General features: G+C 46.3%; 2 non-coding genes and 2 pseudogenes across 2 annotated transcripts; all 4 read right to left on the bottom strand.

Moving 5' to 3' along the window:
- Positions 1-3,887: 3,887 nt before the first annotated feature.
- On the bottom strand, positions 3,888-4,052 carry LOC148996274 (U1 spliceosomal RNA). Its single transcript, XR_016147650.1, has one exon. It is a non-coding gene; the product is annotated as a U1 spliceosomal RNA (small nuclear RNA).
- A 332-nt stretch (positions 4,053-4,384) lies between these two features.
- On the bottom strand, positions 4,385-4,562 carry LOC148996273 (U2 spliceosomal RNA; annotated as a pseudogene).
- Positions 4,563-11,136: 6,574 nt separating this feature from the next.
- Positions 11,137-11,301, bottom strand: LOC148996272 (U1 spliceosomal RNA). Its single transcript, XR_016149795.1, has one exon. It is a non-coding gene; the product is annotated as a U1 spliceosomal RNA (small nuclear RNA).
- A 332-nt stretch (positions 11,302-11,633) lies between these two features.
- Positions 11,634-11,811, bottom strand: LOC148996271 (U2 spliceosomal RNA; annotated as a pseudogene).
- Positions 11,812-16,968: the final 5,157 nt, after the last annotated feature.

Here is a 16,968-nt window from a genome sequence, read left to right as displayed (position 1 = left end):
GGACCCTCCCCGAGCTATTGTCTTTTTAAAAAAATATCTGGTACACTTCTCTCCTTCCTCTAACTCCCTTTCTTTACATCTTAAAATGACACCTTTGCTCTTTATTTCAGACAGATCTGACATTTCTTTCTTTACTTCTTTTATTTCATTTGTAAAATCCAATCCATTGTTTAAAAGGTTAAAATATCTCTGCAGTCTTTTTTGCAACCCCATCATGCGTCTTTTTTCTTTATTCTTTTTTTCTCTCCCAATTTGTTTAAAAAACCGTCCTGTCCTATGTTTCACCATCTCCCACCACTGTGCACGTGAGTCATAAAAGTCCTGGAGGGTCTGCCATTGGCTGAACTGCTCCCTATACTCTTTTACCACTTCCTCGTCTTCTAACAGGGAACAGTTCAGCTTCCACAGCCCTCCCCCTGCAGTCACACCCGTGGGAAGTGAAAGAGTGCAAGACAGCATCATGTGATCGGAAAAAAAGAGGGGGGTCAATGTAGCATCGGTCGGCGGGAGGTCCCTTGTAAAAACATAGTCAATTCGAGAGGCTCTGGCACCGTCACCACTGAACCAGGTGAAGCCCTCCTCTCTTTGATGCATTGTTTTAAAACAGTCGACTAACTTAAAATCTTTGACTATATTTTGTAATAAAACCGATGTCTTGTCTACCTTAAAATCATCTCCTACCCTCTTTCTGTCATTTTTTGATAAAACACAATTAAAATCCCCTGCTACCACTAGGGGAGCCCTGCCTAGCATGTGGGGTTGCGAGTCTTCTAAAAGCTCATACCTGTTATTTTTTTCTGTAAAACCATACATATTTAAAATATTAAGATCCTTACCTAAAAAAGTCAGATTTGCTAAAATTGCCCGCCCGTCCCTCACCACAGTGCTGCCCTTCACCAAAAGGTTGGGATTTTTGATTAAAATAGCAACACCGTCATTTTTGTTAAAATTGGACCCACTCCAAATGGAAAATCCTGGGGTCCAAATCTCCTCCCACTTCCTGTAATTTGTTAAAAAAGGCAAACCACATTCTTGCAATAAAAACACATCTGACTTAAAAGTTTTTAAAAAGGATAACACACTCTGTGCTCGCAGAGTAGACCTCACACTTCTCACATTGATTGTAGAGATAGTGAGGGCCATGAGCAGTATGGTTAAAAATACAAGCATTAATAGAAGAATAAAACCAAAAGACTGCAGAAAGTTACATTAAAATCATGTTATGTCATGTATCACTTGCTTCTCCTTTTCCCCAGAAAAACTGGGATCAGGAGGGCAAATGCTCGTCACCTTGGAGTCCACAGAGAGGGCCTCTTGTGGATCCTTCGGCGACGATGTTATTAGCTTAACGTGCAAAAAGGAGACTTCATTGGGAGAATCTGCGGGCCACACACGGTCTAGATCTACCAAGGAGGTACTATCTAGCCGGAGCGATGCCCGCAGCCTTTTCTCCTCTGTTTGAAGCAGAGGAGATCTCGCAGACCTTTTTTGCACCTGAGCATTGGGAAGTGAACCCTCGGATTCACCCCCACTATCCACCACGCTAACCTCCGATACGGTGTAGAGCGAGGAAGCCGTTACATCCTCCTCCTCTATTTTGTTTTCGCTTATCTCTTGTTGGGGAACGGCTTCCTCACTCTGTTTGCTGTTAAAACTTGGCTCCGCCCCTATGGCCGCCCCACTTCCTTCCTCCTGCCCACTCCCTGAGGCTGGCTGGGAAATAGAATTTCCCGCCAAAACCTCAGGGACCGCCTCCTCCTTCCTTTGCTCTTTTGTTTGTTCCACATGTGGGGCGGCCATTTTGTTACCTTTCAATTTGTTGGCAAAACTTTTAGGGCAATCTCTGTAGAGATGGTTAGTTTCACCACAAAGATTACACCTTCTGCCAATGGTACATTCTTCAAAAGTATGACCAATTCCTCTACACTTCCCACATGTTAATTCATTGCATGCATCGGCTAAATGCCCCATTCTCCCACACTTTCTGCACAATTTAGGCATTCCTTGATAGTGAATGTAGCCTCTGTTCTCTCCCAACACAATCATTGAAGGTAGGTGTTTCAGGCCCTGGTAGCCCCCGGCGTCTTCCCATTGTTTAATGGGAATTCGCCAGGAGCAATTCCAGATGCCGTCTTCATCTAACACTTTGACTGGTTGCCCCCGAACAGTGCAAAATCTACCCAACCAGACACAAATGTCTTCTCCATTCACAGTTTCATTAAACATCCTGACAATCACGGTTTTAAGTGAATTGTCAGAAAGTTTTTCCACAGTAAACATTGAAAACTGGGCTTTGCATGCATCAAACCTTTGCCAGAATTCAGTTAACAGGGAAGCGCTTTTGAAACTTAAATCAAAACCTTTGTTCAGGGGGAGAGTTACCAAGCAGTTCAAGTCATCAGGTTTAAAATTGAGGGTTTTCTGGATCAGCTTCCTGGAGAAGTCAAGACGTGACAACCCCAGGAGCTTACCATTCACCTCTTTAAATAAAAACCGCACGCTGTGGTGCCTCCGCATGCCGGCACGGGCAGCCGACATGGTGGAGGCACCAACAGCCTAAAACTTAAAACAATAAATAAATAAATAAATAAATAAATAGATAAAAAGGTCTTACCTTAAAACCGAACCGGAATAAAAGCAGCTGGATCAATGTACCTCTCAAAAGTTTGAGGCTCAAGTCACGGAAGGACCCGAGCCGGAAAAACCTCCAAGAGGCGATCGCTGTCTCTACCTTGGGACCAGACACTTGATCTTAGCCAAAAGGCCGAGAAGCGATGACGCAGCGACGCCGAGGCGGGGGAGCCGGCAAAGGCCACGCCCACCTGGGCCGCGGCGAGAGGGTCTAAGGTCGCCGGCAAACAAGCTCAGCTCAGATTGGTTGACACCGAAAATGGATCACAACAGAGTGCACAGCAAAGACACTCTGGAGTGCAACCTGGGATTTTGGATCATCAACATTCCGCCTTAAAAGTGAGCGGGCAGACCAAAGCGTCCGTGGTAGAGACTTGAAACTCTGAGGGATGGTAGGACCGGCCCGGTACTACAACCTCACCAAGGCTCGCCCCGATCGGCCCCAAGGTGGCGCTGCAGCGATCAAAAGTACGAAATGGCTCGTAACTCCTCGACCGTCGGTCGCAGACCCAAGTGTCTTACATCACCGGAATCCTTGGCTCGAGCCGAACAAGATGCATGCCTCGGATTGGGTGGTCGCGCTGGCGAGATTTTCGGGTATTTTGGATTTTCTGAAAAACCTACTTTTGCACACTAGTCCTAGGTTTTTTGCCCGATCTGACCCAAACCGGTGCAGAAAGATTCTCTGGAGTCTGACTGCCAACAGGGATCGGGAAACAGTTGGAATTTCCATCCACGTTGGCGACGGTACGCCAAAACGTTGGGGGTGGGCGAGGCGGGCTTTACTTGAACGGCTATAACTCTCCAACGGAATGAGACAATTGCACCCAACTCGGTACACCTGTGTACGGGCTCAGCCCGTGGTCACGTGAAGAGGAATGCGGCGACTGGCCACTTGGTGGCGCTGTAAACAGAAAAAAACACAACATGGGTGGCTGTGTATCACGTGACGTTTCACACGTGCACAATGTTTTCATACCACATGATAGAACTCCTCATTCCGAACAACTTTGCCTCCAGGACAACTGCTGTGAACTAAGTCGTCCGTCAAATATTGGAGACTATTTGAAGAATTGAGGAGAAAAAAGAAAACCCTCCTCACACAGACCGGTCCTAGACTGTTTCGTATCTCTCGAGCAACCGCCGCAGTTCAACTCTCTGGACTGCCTCTGGATATTGAAGAAGTGGAGAAAAAAAACAAAACAAAAGAACCTCAAGTGGAGCTTTAACAATCTGCCCTTTTAACCAGTGTTGTCCAGGGGAGAGCGCGAACGCAGTCCCCCACTACCATAAATTATGCAGTCGAGATTCCCACATTTGGGGAATTCGCAGGGGTCAGCACAATCCAGAGTGCAATGGCCAAGCCTCGCCCTGGGTGAACCACCTTCCTGATCATGGTGTCTCCCCTGCCAGGTAAGTATGAATTCCCAGGCCTTCAGTCAGAAGCACCCTGTCCCTCTCCCCAATCCTCACCAGCGGTTTGCCAGTCAAAAAAGGGGCTTTTTTTTTTTTTTTTGCACGCTCCGCATCCGGCTCCATGAGCCATAAATGTACATAATGCGCCGTCCCCGAATAGTGGACGGATCAGATGTTAAACCGACAGAGGAACAGGGGTTCCTTTTTGTCTTGTTTTTACACCACAATTCTACCCAGGCTAGTATAGCACATGATCACCTACAACACCCACTCACACTAGCTCCATTATCACCGTCTGCCACACAAGACCACTACATTTCTTTCATTGAACACTTTAGGAGGGTGCACCGTTCCCAGAAGTACTGCAATACCGGGTCGATGCGTGGAGTGGACGGAGCAAGCCCCTATTCCATCTCCCAGGACCAAAAATCAATTTAATATGTGGTGCCCGGGTAGGGCACGTATCAGATATTAAACTGATAAGAACAGATTTTTTCTTTCTTTCGAAAAGTTTTATTGTCACAGTGTCATTCCATTATTTCCATTTGCATGTACATTTTTTCTTTTAGATCACATTTTTACACATATTAAAAGGGACACATTATTTACTGTTAAAAGTTTCTTGTGTTTGTGTGTTGTGTAAAAAGTCCATGTATGTTTTAAAAGAAAGGTAAATGGTTTAAATAATAGGAATAAAACAATAAAACATGTCAGATAAAAACCAATAAAACAATAAATTATGCCACATAAAACATCTCTTGTACAGGATCGAGGGTGAGTCCCTGTCAAGAATGTCCATTCACTCCAGGTCTCCAGAACAGGCCCCGGACTCCTCGCTTCCAGCGCCCAGCGGAGATCCCCTCTCCTCCGGCCCGCTGGCCCGCTGTTCCCGTAGCCGGTGTGGTGAGGGTGCATCTACGGGCGGCCAGGGTCGGGGGTGGCCGGGACCTCTTTGGTGTGACCCCAGCCCCCCCATCCGAATGACGACGTCCGGCGCCTCCTGCAGCGCAGATCTAACTAATTGCTCGCACGCGTGGAGGGGCACCGTAACGCGTTTCCCCACCAGCAGGTTTCTGGTGGCCCAGATGGCATCCTTGATATGGTTGAGGGTGAGCCAGAGCGAGGTAAATTGCTGTGATGTTAGCTCCTTCAAGCCCTGACCCACCCCCAGGATGGCGAGCCTGTATCCCACCTGGGCCCGACCCGCCGGCAGGCACGGGAAAACCAGGGGGCTGGTCTTGGCCCACAGGTCCCGCGCAGCACCGCACTCCCAGAGCAGATGTTGGACGGTCTCCGGGGAACCACATCCGGACCGTGGGCAGGTGGGGTTTTTGGCCATGCCTCTGGAGTGCATGACCGCCCTGACCGGGAGGATCTCATGAGCCACCATCCACGACAAGTCCTTGAGCCTGTTCTGGAGAGCTGGGTGGGCTGCGTTCCTCCAAACGTCTTTGGCCTCACCTAGTGTGAGGCCTGGAACTGGACTCACCGATTCTCGATCCTGCACAAGAGAGACAAGAGACTTGTGGTTAGTTAAAATAGTGGCATCATTTGTTTCTAAAAGGTATTTCTTTAAAAATGTCTTAATAAAAAGATGTTCTTTTGACAAATTAAAAGACACTGGACTTTTAAGATCAATGGGTAAAATTTTCAAGCTTCTTAGGTATGACCCCATCCAGAATCGGGTCATGGCTGCTGTCTTGTGTTCTCTGGATGGGGTCAGTGCATACTGGATGTGGAGGGCGGCAAAGCGGCTGCCTAAAAACAGGTGGGGGTCTGGGAGGCCTTTCCCGCCATTCTCTTTTTTCTTTTTGACGACCTCCCTCTTGAGTCTTTCCCACTTGGACCCCCACAGGAAATAAAATACCGCCCTCTCCAACTTGGCTAGGAATCGTCTTGGGGGACTAAAAACAGAACAGACAAGTAAAATCAGTGGTAAAATCACAGCTTTAAAAATTAAAATCTTGCCTTCATACGTCAGTTGTCTTAGTCCCCAAAAGCCCAGTCTTTGCCTAACTTTCCCTAACATGTCAGTCCAGTTACCCTGTCCTCCACCCTCCCTGTCAAATTTCACACCTAAAATTTTCAAATTATTATCTTTAAAATCCAAATCTAGTCCGCCTTTGTCAACGTTCCCCCACGGCCCGAAGAGCAGGGCCTCGGACTTACTCCTGTTAAGCTTGGCGCCCGAGGCCCGACCGTACCAGTCAGTCAAGTCCATTGCTCTTCGTACCGATAAAAGGTCAGTCGCTAAAAGGGTCACGTCGTCCATATATAAAACACAGGTCGCCGTCAGTCCACCAGTTCCTGGGATGTCTAGTCCTTTAATCCATTTATCCCTTCTCAAGATTTGTGCCAGTGGCTCAATACAAGCCACGTACAGAAGGGGAGATAAGGGACACCCCTGACGGACACCGCTGCGGATATTTACAGCTTTGGTAAGATGCCCATTTACAAGAATTTTGCTGCCTAAGTCCTCATACAGCAGTCCCACCCAAGCTAGAAACCTCTCAGAAAAGCCCATTTTTTGCAGTACCTGAAGGAGGTACTGGTGCGAAACTCGATCAAATGCTTTTTCGAAGTCTAAATTTAGGACTACAAGCCGAATGTTTCTGTCTCTCGCATAACAGATGGCGTCTCTGATCAGTATTAGGCTGTCCGTGATCTTCCTGCCGGGCACAGCGCAAGCTTGATCCAGGTGGATTACGTCCTCTAAAACGGCCGACATGCGTGTAGCTAAAATTTTACTAAAAAGTTTACAATCATAATTTAAAAGAGTGATTGGTCGCCAGTTTCTTAAGTCAGTCTTGTCTCCTTTTTTGTACAGTAGTGTAACTATCCCTACTCTAAAGCTGTCTGGAAGTCTGTCAAGAGTCTCAAATTCTTTAAAAACTGTAAGTAAGTCGTGTGCTAAAATGTCCCAGAAAGTCAGGTAAAACTCAAAGGGGAGTCCGTCCATGCCCGGTGACTTCCCCTTCTTAAAACCCTTTACAGCTTTTGTCAACTCTAAAAGATTAAAATCCTGGGATAAAAGCACATTTGGACTCTTAACTTTTTTATCTAAAACCCCTAAAACGTCCTCTAAGGTGCCATTGTGTACCTCTTTAGTGTCATATAAATTACTGTAAAAACTTTCAATTTCCCCTAAAATCCGGTCAGTTGTGTTTACTTCCTCCCCTCTAAAAGTTTTTAAAGCATTAATGGACCCTCCCCGAGCTATTGTCTTTTTAAAAAAATATCTGGTACACTTCTCTCCTTCCTCTAACTCCCTTTCTTTACATCTTAAAATGACACCTTTGCTCTTTATTTCAGACAGATCTGACATTTCTTTCTTTACTTCTTTTATTTCATTTGTAAAATCCAATCCATTGTTTAAAAGGTTAAAATATCTCTGCAGTCTTTTTTGCAACCCCATCATGCGTCTTTTTTCTTTATTCTTTTTTTCTCTCCCAATTTGTTTAAAAAACCGTCCTGTCCTATGTTTCACCATCTCCCACCACTGTGCACGTGAGTCATAAAAGTCCTGGAGGGTCTGCCATTGGCTGAACTGCTCCCTATACTCTTTTACCACTTCCTCGTCTTCTAACAGGGAACAGTTCAGCTTCCACAGCCCTCCCCCTGCAGTCACACCCGTGGGAAGTGAAAGAGTGCAAGACAGCATCATGTGATCGGAAAAAAAGAGGGGGGTCAATGTAGCATCGGTCGGCGGGAGGTCCCTTGTAAAAACATAGTCAATTCGAGAGGCTCTGGCACCGTCACCACTGAACCAGGTGAAGCCCTCCTCTCTTTGATGCATTGTTTTAAAACAGTCGACTAACTTAAAATCTTTGACTATATTTTGTAATAAAACCGATGTCTTGTCTACCTTAAAATCATCTCCTACCCTCTTTCTGTCATTTTTTGATAAAACACAATTAAAATCCCCTGCTACCACTAGGGGAGCCCTGCCTAGCATGTGGGGTTGCGAGTCTTCTAAAAGCTCATACCTGTTATTTTTTTCTGTAAAACCATACATATTTAAAATATTAAGATCCTTACCTAAAAAAGTCAGATTTGCTAAAATTGCCCGCCCGTCCCTCACCACAGTGCTGCCCTTCACCAAAAGGTTGGGATTTTTGATTAAAATAGCAACACCGTCATTTTTGTTAAAATTGGACCCACTCCAAATGGAAAATCCTGGGGTCCAAATCTCCTCCCACTTCCTGTAATTTGTTAAAAAAGGCAAACCACATTCTTGCAATAAAAACACATCTGACTTAAAAGTTTTTAAAAAGGATAACACACTCTGTGCTCGCAGAGTAGACCTCACACTTCTCACATTGATTGTAGAGATAGTGAGGGCCATGAGCAGTATGGTTAAAAATACAAGCATTAATAGAAGAATAAAACCAAAAGACTGCAGAAAGTTACATTAAAATCATGTTATGTCATGTATCACTTGCTTCTCCTTTTCCCCAGAAAAACTGGGATCAGGAGGGCAAATGCTCGTCACCTTGGAGTCCACAGAGAGGGCCTCTTGTGGATCCTTCGGCGACGATGTTATTAGCTTAACGTGCAAAAAGGAGACTTCATTGGGAGAATCTGCGGGCCACACACGGTCTAGATCTACCAAGGAGGTACTATCTAGCCGGAGCGATGCCCGCAGCCTTTTCTCCTCTGTTTGAAGCAGAGGAGATCTCGCAGACCTTTTTTGCACCTGAGCATTGGGAAGTGAACCCTCGGATTCACCCCCACTATCCACCACGCTAACCTCCGATACGGTGTAGAGCGAGGAAGCCGTTACATCCTCCTCCTCTATTTTGTTTTCGCTTATCTCTTGTTGGGGAACGGCTTCCTCACTCTGTTTGCTGTTAAAACTTGGCTCCGCCCCTATGGCCGCCCCACTTCCTTCCTCCTGCCCACTCCCTGAGGCTGGCTGGGAAATAGAATTTCCCGCCAAAACCTCAGGGACCGCCTCCTCCTTCCTTTGCTCTTTTGTTTGTTCCACATGTGGGGCGGCCATTTTGTTACCTTTCAATTTGTTGGCAAAACTTTTAGGGCAATCTCTGTAGAGATGGTTAGTTTCACCACAAAGATTACACCTTCTGCCAATGGTACATTCTTCAAAAGTATGACCAATTCCTCTACACTTCCCACATGTTAATTCATTGCATGCATCGGCTAAATGCCCCATTCTCCCACACTTTCTGCACAATTTAGGCATTCCTTGATAGTGAATGTAGCCTCTGTTCTCTCCCAACACAATCATTGAAGGTAGGTGTTTCAGGCCCTGGTAGCCCCCGGCGTCTTCCCATTGTTTAATGGGAATTCGCCAGGAGCAATTCCAGATGCCGTCTTCATCTAACACTTTGACTGGTTGCCCCCGAACAGTGCAAAATCTACCCAACCAGACACAAATGTCTTCTCCATTCACAGTTTCATTAAACATCCTGACAATCACGGTTTTAAGTGAATTGTCAGAAAGTTTTTCCACAGTAAACATTGAAAACTGGGCTTTGCATGCATCAAACCTTTGCCAGAATTCAGTTAACAGGGAAGCGCTTTTGAAACTTAAATCAAAACCTTTGTTCAGGGGGAGAGTTACCAAGCAGTTCAAGTCATCAGGTTTAAAATTGAGGGTTTTCTGGATCAGCTTCCTGGAGAAGTCAAGACGTGACAACCCCAGGAGCTTACCATTCACCTCTTTAAATAAAAACCGCACGCTGTGGTGCCTCCGCATGCCGGCACGGGCAGCCGACATGGTGGAGGCACCAACAGCCTAAAACTTAAAACAATAAATAAATAAATAAATAAATAAATAGATAAAAAGGTCTTACCTTAAAACCGAACCGGAATAAAAGCAGCTGGATCAATGTACCTCTCAAAAGTTTGAGGCTCAAGTCACGGAAGGACCCGAGCCGGAAAAACCTCCAAGAGGCGATCGCTGTCTCTACCTTGGGACCAGACACTTGATCTTAGCCAAAAGGCCGAGAAGCGATGACGCAGCGACGCCGAGGCGGGGGAGCCGGCAAAGGCCACGCCCACCTGGGCCGCGGCGAGAGGGTCTAAGGTCGCCGGCAAACAAGCTCAGCTCAGATTGGTTGACACCGAAAATGGATCACAACAGAGTGCACAGCAAAGACACTCTGGAGTGCAACCTGGGATTTTGGATCATCAACATTCCGCCTTAAAAGTGAGCGGGCAGACCAAAGCGTCCGTGGTAGAGACTTGAAACTCTGAGGGATGGTAGGACCGGCCCGGTACTACAACCTCACCAAGGCTCGCCCCGATCGGCCCCAAGGTGGCGCTGCAGCGATCAAAAGTACGAAATGGCTCGTAACTCCTCGACCGTCGGTCGCAGACCCAAGTGTCTTACATCACCGGAATCCTTGGCTCGAGCCGAACAAGATGCATGCCTCGGATTGGGTGGTCGCGCTGGCGAGATTTTCGGGTATTTTGGATTTTCTGAAAAACCTACTTTTGCACACTAGTCCTAGGTTTTTTGCCCGATCTGACCCAAACCGGTGCAGAAAGATTCTCTGGAGTCTGACTGCCAACAGGGATCGGGAAACAGTTGGAATTTCCATCCACGTTGGCGACGGTACGCCAAAACGTTGGGGGTGGGCGAGGCGGGCTTTACTTGAACGGCTATAACTCTCCAACGGAATGAGACAATTGCACCCAACTCGGTACACCTGTGTACGGGCTCAGCCCGTGGTCACGTGAAGAGGAATGCGGCGACTGGCCACTTGGTGGCGCTGTAAACAGAAAAAAACACAACATGGGTGGCTGTGTATCACGTGACGTTTCACACGTGCACAATGTTTTCATACCACATGATAGAACTCCTCATTCCGAACAACTTTGCCTCCAGGACAACTGCTGTGAACTAAGTCGTCCGTCAAATATTGGAGACTATTTGAAGAATTGAGGAGAAAAAAGAAAACCCTCCTCACACAGACCGGTCCTAGACTGTTTCGTATCTCTCGAGCAACCGCCGCAGTTCAACTCTCTGGACTGCCTCTGGATATTGAAGAAGTGGAGAAAAAAAACAAAACAAAAGAACCTCAAGTGGAGCTTTAACAATCTGCCCTTTTAACCAGTGTTGTCCAGGGGAGAGCGCGAACGCAGTCCCCCACTACCATAAATTATGCAGTCGAGATTCCCACATTTGGGGAATTCGCAGGGGTCAGCACAACCCAGAGTGCAATGGCCGAGCCTCGCCCTGGGTGAACCACCTTCCTGATCATGGTGTCTCCCCTGCCAGGTAAGTATGAATTCCCAGGCCTTCAGTCAGAAGCACCCTGTCCCTCTCCCCAATCCTCACCAGCGGTTTGCCAGTCAAAAAAGGGGCTTTTTTTTTTTTTTTTGCACGCTCCGCATCCGGCTCCATGAGCCATAAATGTACATAATGCGCCGTCCCCGAATAGTGGACGGATCAGATGTTAAACCGACAGAGGAACAGGGGTTCCTTTTTGTCTTGTTTTTACACCACAATTCTACCCAGGCTAGTATAGCACATGATCACCTACAACACCCACTCACACTAGCTCCATTATCACCGTCTGCCACACAAGACCACTACATTTCTTTCATTGAACACTTTAGGAGGGTGCACCGTTCCCAGAAGTACTGCAATACCGGGTCGATGCGTGGAGTGGACGGAGCAAGCCCCTATTCCATCTCCCAGGACCAAAAATCAATTTAATATGTGGTGCCCGGGTAGGGCACGTATCAGATATTAAACTGATAAGAACAGATTTTTTCTTTCTTTCGAAAAGTTTTATTGTCACAGTGTCATTCCATTATTTCCATTTGCATGTACATTTTTTCTTTTAGATCACATTTTTACACATATTAAAAGGGACACATTATTTACTGTTAAAAGTTTCTTGTGTTTGTGTGTTGTGTAAAAAGTCCATGTATGTTTTAAAAGAAAGGTAAATGGTTTAAATAATAGGAATAAAACAATAAAACATGTCAGATAAAAACCAATAAAACAATAAATTATGCCACATAAAACATCTCTTGTACAGGATCGAGGGTGAGTCCCTGTCAAGAATGTCCATTCACTCCAGGTCTCCAGAACAGGCCCCGGACTCCTCGCTTCCAGCGCCCAGCGGAGATCCCCTCTCCTCCGGCCCGCTGGCCCGCTGTTCCCGTAGCCGGTGTGGTGAGGGTGCATCTACGGGCGGCCAGGGTCGGGGGTGGCCGGGACCTCTTTGGTGTGACCCCAGCCCCCCCATCCGAATGACGACGTCCGGCGCCTCCTGCAGCGCAGATCTAACTAATTGCTCGCACGCGTGGAGGGGCACCGTAACGCGTTTCCCCACCAGCAGGTTTCTGGTGGCCCAGATGGCATCCTTGATATGGTTGAGGGTGAGCCAGAGCGAGGTAAATTGCTGTGATGTTAGCTCCTTCAAGCCCTGACCCACCCCCAGGATGGCGAGCCTGTATCCCACCTGGGCCCGACCCGCCGGCAGGCACGGGAAAACCAGGGGGCTGGTCTTGGCCCACAGGTCCCGCGCAGCACCGCACTCCCAGAGCAGATGTTGGACGGTCTCCGGGGAACCACATCCGGACCGTGGGCAGGTGGGGTTTTTGGCCATGCCTCTGGAGTGCATGACCGCCCTGACCGGGAGGATCTCATGAGCCACCATCCACGACAAGTCCTTGAGCCTGTTCTGGAGAGCTGGGTGGGCTGCGTTCCTCCAAACGTCTTTGGCCTCACCTAGTGTGAGGCCTGGAACTGGACTCACCGATTCTCGATCCTGCACAAGAGAGACAAGAGACTTGTGGTTAGTTAAAATAGTGGCATCATTTGTTTCTAAAAGGTATTTCTTTAAAAATGTCTTAATAAAAAGATGTTCTTTTGACAAATTAAAAGACACTGGACTTTTAAGATCAATGGGTAAAATTTTCAAGCTTCTTAGGTATGACCCCATCCAGAATCGGGTCATGGCTGCTGTCTTGTGTTCTCTGGATGGGGTCAGTGCATACTGGATGTGGAGGGCGGCAAAGCGGCTGCCTAAAAACAGGTGGGGGTCTGGGAGGCCTTTCCCGCCATTCTCTTTTTTCTTTTTGACGACCTCCCTCTTGAGTCTTTCCCACTTGGACCCCCACAGGAAATAAAATACCGCCCTCTCCAACTTGGCTAGGAATCGTCTTGGGGGACTAAAAACAGAACAGACAAGTAAAATCAGTGGTAAAATCACAGCTTTAAAAATTAAAATCTTGCCTTCATACGTCAGTTGTCTTAGTCCCCAAAAGCCCAGTCTTTGCCTAACTTTCCCTAACATGTCAGTCCAGTTACCCTGTCCTCCACCCTCCCTGTCAAATTTCACACCTAAAATTTTCAAATTATTATCTTTAAAATCCAAATCTAGTCCGCCTTTGTCAACGTTCCCCCACGGCCCGAAGAGCAGGGCCTCGGACTTACTCCTGTTAAGCTTGGCGCCCGAGGCCCGACCGTACCAGTCAGTCAAGTCCATTGCTCTTCGTACCGATAAAAGGTCAGTCGCTAAAAGGGTCACGTCGTCCATATATAAAACACAGGTCGCCGTCAGTCCACCAGTTCCTGGGATGTCTAGTCCTTTAATCCATTTATCCCTTCTCAAGATTTGTGCCAGTGGCTCAATACAAGCCACGTACAGAAGGGGAGATAAGGGACACCCCTGACGGACACCGCTGCGGATATTTACAGCTTTGGTAAGATGCCCATTTACAAGAATTTTGCTGCCTAAGTCCTCATACAGCAGTCCCACCCAAGCTAGAAACCTCTCAGAAAAGCCCATTTTTTGCAGTACCTGAAGGAGGTACTGGTGCGAAACTCGATCAAATGCTTTTTCGAAGTCTAAATTTAGGACTACAAGCCGAATGTTTCTGTCTCTCGCATAACAGATGGCGTCTCTGATCAGTATTAGGCTGTCCGTGATCTTCCTGCCGGGCACAGCGCAAGCTTGATCCAGGTGGATTACGTCCTCTAAAACGGTCGACATGCGTGTAGCTAAAATTTTACTAAAAAGTTTACAATCATAATTTAAAAGAGTGATTGGTCGCCAGTTTCTTAAGTCAGTCTTGTCTCCTTTTTTGTACAGTAGTGTAACTATCCCTACTCTAAAGCTGTCTGGAAGTCTGTCAAGAGTCTCAAATTCTTTAAAAACTGTAAGTAAGTCGTGTGCTAAAATGTCCCAGAAAGTCAGGTAAAACTCAAAGGGGAGTCCGTCCATGCCCGGTGACTTCCCCTTCTTAAAACCCTTTACAGCTTTTGTCAACTCTAAAAGATTAAAATCCTGGGATAAAAGCACATTTGGACTCTTAACTTTTTTATCTAAAACCCCTAAAACGTCCTCTAAGGTGCCATTGTGTACCTCTTTAGTGTCATATAAATTACTGTAAAAACTTTCAATTTCCCCTAAAATCCGGTCAGTTGTGTTTACTTCCTCCCCTCTAAAAGTTTTTAAAGCATTAATGGACCCTCCCCGAGCTATTGTCTTTTTAAAAAAATATCTGGTACACTTCTCTCCTTCCTCTAACTCCCTTTCTTTACATCTTAAAATGACACCTTTGCTCTTTATTTCAGACAGATCTGACATTTCTTTCTTTACTTCTTTTATTTCATTTGTAAAATCCAATCCATTGTTTAAAAGGTTAAAATATCTCTGCAGTCTTTTTTGCAACCCCATCATGCGTCTTTTTTCTTTATTCTTTTTTTCTCTCCCAATTTGTTTAAAAAACCGTCCTGTCCTATGTTTCACCATCTCCCACCACTGTGCACGTGAGTCATAAAAGTCCTGGAGGGTCTGCCATTGGCTGAACTGCTCCCTATACTCTTTTACCACTTCCTCGTCTTCTAACAGGGAACAGTTCAGCTTCCACAGCCCTCCCCCTGCAGTCACACCCGTGGGAAGTGAAAGAGTGCAAGACAGCATCATGTGATCGGAAAAAAAGAGGGGGGTCAATGTAGCATCGGTCGGCGGGAGGTCCCTTGTAAAAACATAGTCAATTCGAGAGGCTCTGGCACCGTCACCACTGAACCAGGTGAAGCCCTCCTCTCTTTGATGCATTGTTTTAAAACAGTCGACTAACTTAAAATCTTTGACTATATTTTGTAATAAAACCGATGTCTTGTCTACCTTAAAATCATCTCCTACCCTCTTTCTGTCATTTTTTGATAAAACACAATTAAAATCCCCTGCTACCACTAGGGGAGCCCTGCCTAGCATGTGGGGTTGCGAGTCTTCTAAAAGCTCATACCTGTTATTTTTTTCTGTAAAACCATACATATTTAAAATATTAAGATCCTTACCTAAAAAAGTCAGATTTGCTAAAATTGCCCGCCCGTCCCTCACCACAGTGCTGCCCTTCACCAAAAGGTTGGGATTTTTGATTAAAATAGCAACACCGTCATTTTTGTTAAAATTGGACCCACTCCAAATGGAAAATCCTGGGGTCCAAATCTCCTCCCACTTCCTGTAATTTGTTAAAAAAGGCAAACCACATTCTTGCAATAAAAACACATCTGACTTAAAAGTTTTTAAAAAGGATAACACACTCTGTGCTCGCAGAGTAGACCTCACACTTCTCACATTGATTGTAGAGATAGTGAGGGCCATGAGCAGTATGGTTAAAAATACAAGCATTAATAGAAGAATAAAACCAAAAGACTGCAGAAAGTTACATTAAAATCATGTTATGTCATGTATCACTTGCTTCTCCTTTTCCCCAGAAAAACTGGGATCAGGAGGGCAAATGCTCGTCACCTTGGAGTCCACAGAGAGGGCCTCTTGTGGATCCTTCGGCGACGATGTTATTAGCTTAACGTGCAAAAAGGAGACTTCATTGGGAGAATCTGCGGGCCACACACGGTCTAGATCTACCAAGGAGGTACTATCTAGCCGGAGCGATGCCCGCAGCCTTTTCTCCTCTGTTTGAAGCAGAGGAGATCTCGCAGACCTTTTTTGCACCTGAGCATTGGGAAGTGAACCCTCGGATTCACCCCCACTATCCACCACGCTAACCTCCGATACGGTGTAGAGCGAGGAAGCCGTTACATCCTCCTCCTCTATTTTGTTTTCGCTTATCTCTTGTTGGGGAACGGCTTCCTCACTCTGTTTGCTGTTAAAACTTGGCTCCGCCCCTATGGCCGCCCCACTTCCTTCCTCCTGCCCACTCCCTGAGGCTGGCTGGGAAATAGAATTTCCCGCCAAAACCTCAGGGACCGCCTCCTCCTTCCTTTGCTCTTTTGTTTGTTCCACATGTGGGGCGGCCATTTTGTTACCTTTCAATTTGTTGGCAAAACTTTTAGGGCAATCTCTGTAGAGATGGTTAGTTTCACCACAAAGATTACACCTTCTGCCAATGGTACATTCTTCAAAAGTATGACCAATTCCTCTACACTTCCCACATGTTAATTCATTGCATGCATCGGCTAAATGCCCCATTCTCCCACACTTTCTGCACAATTTAGGCATTCCTTGATAGTGAATGTAGCCTCTGTTCTCTCCCAACACAATCATTGAAGGTAGGTGTTTCAGGCCCTGGTAGCCCCCGGCGTCTTCCCATTGTTTAATGGGAATTCGCCAGGAGCAATTCCAGATGCCGTCTTCATCTAACACTTTGACTGGTTGCCCCCGAACAGTGCAAAATCTACCCAACCAGACACAAATGTCTTCTCCATTCACAGTTTCATTAAACATCCTGACAATCACGGTTTTAAGTGAATTGTCAGAAAGTTTTTCCACAGTAAACATTGAAAACTGGGCTTTGCATGCATCAAACCTTTGCCAGAATTCAGTTAACAGGGAAGCGCTTTTGAAACTTAAATCAAAACCTTTGTTCAGGGGGAGAGTTACCAAGCAGTTCAAGTCATCAGGTTTAAAATTGAGGGTTTTCTGGATCAGCTTCCTGGAGAAGTCAAGACGTGACAACCCCAGGAGCTTA

Source organism: Pimephales promelas, chromosome 2 (assembly GCF_988280905.1).
Source record: "Pimephales promelas chromosome 2, fPimPro1.hap1.1, whole genome shotgun sequence".
Taxonomy (NCBI): Eukaryota; Metazoa; Chordata; class Actinopteri; order Cypriniformes; family Leuciscidae; genus Pimephales; species Pimephales promelas.
Note: the sequence above shows the minus strand (reverse complement) of the source record. Positions and strands in the feature narration are given on the sequence as shown.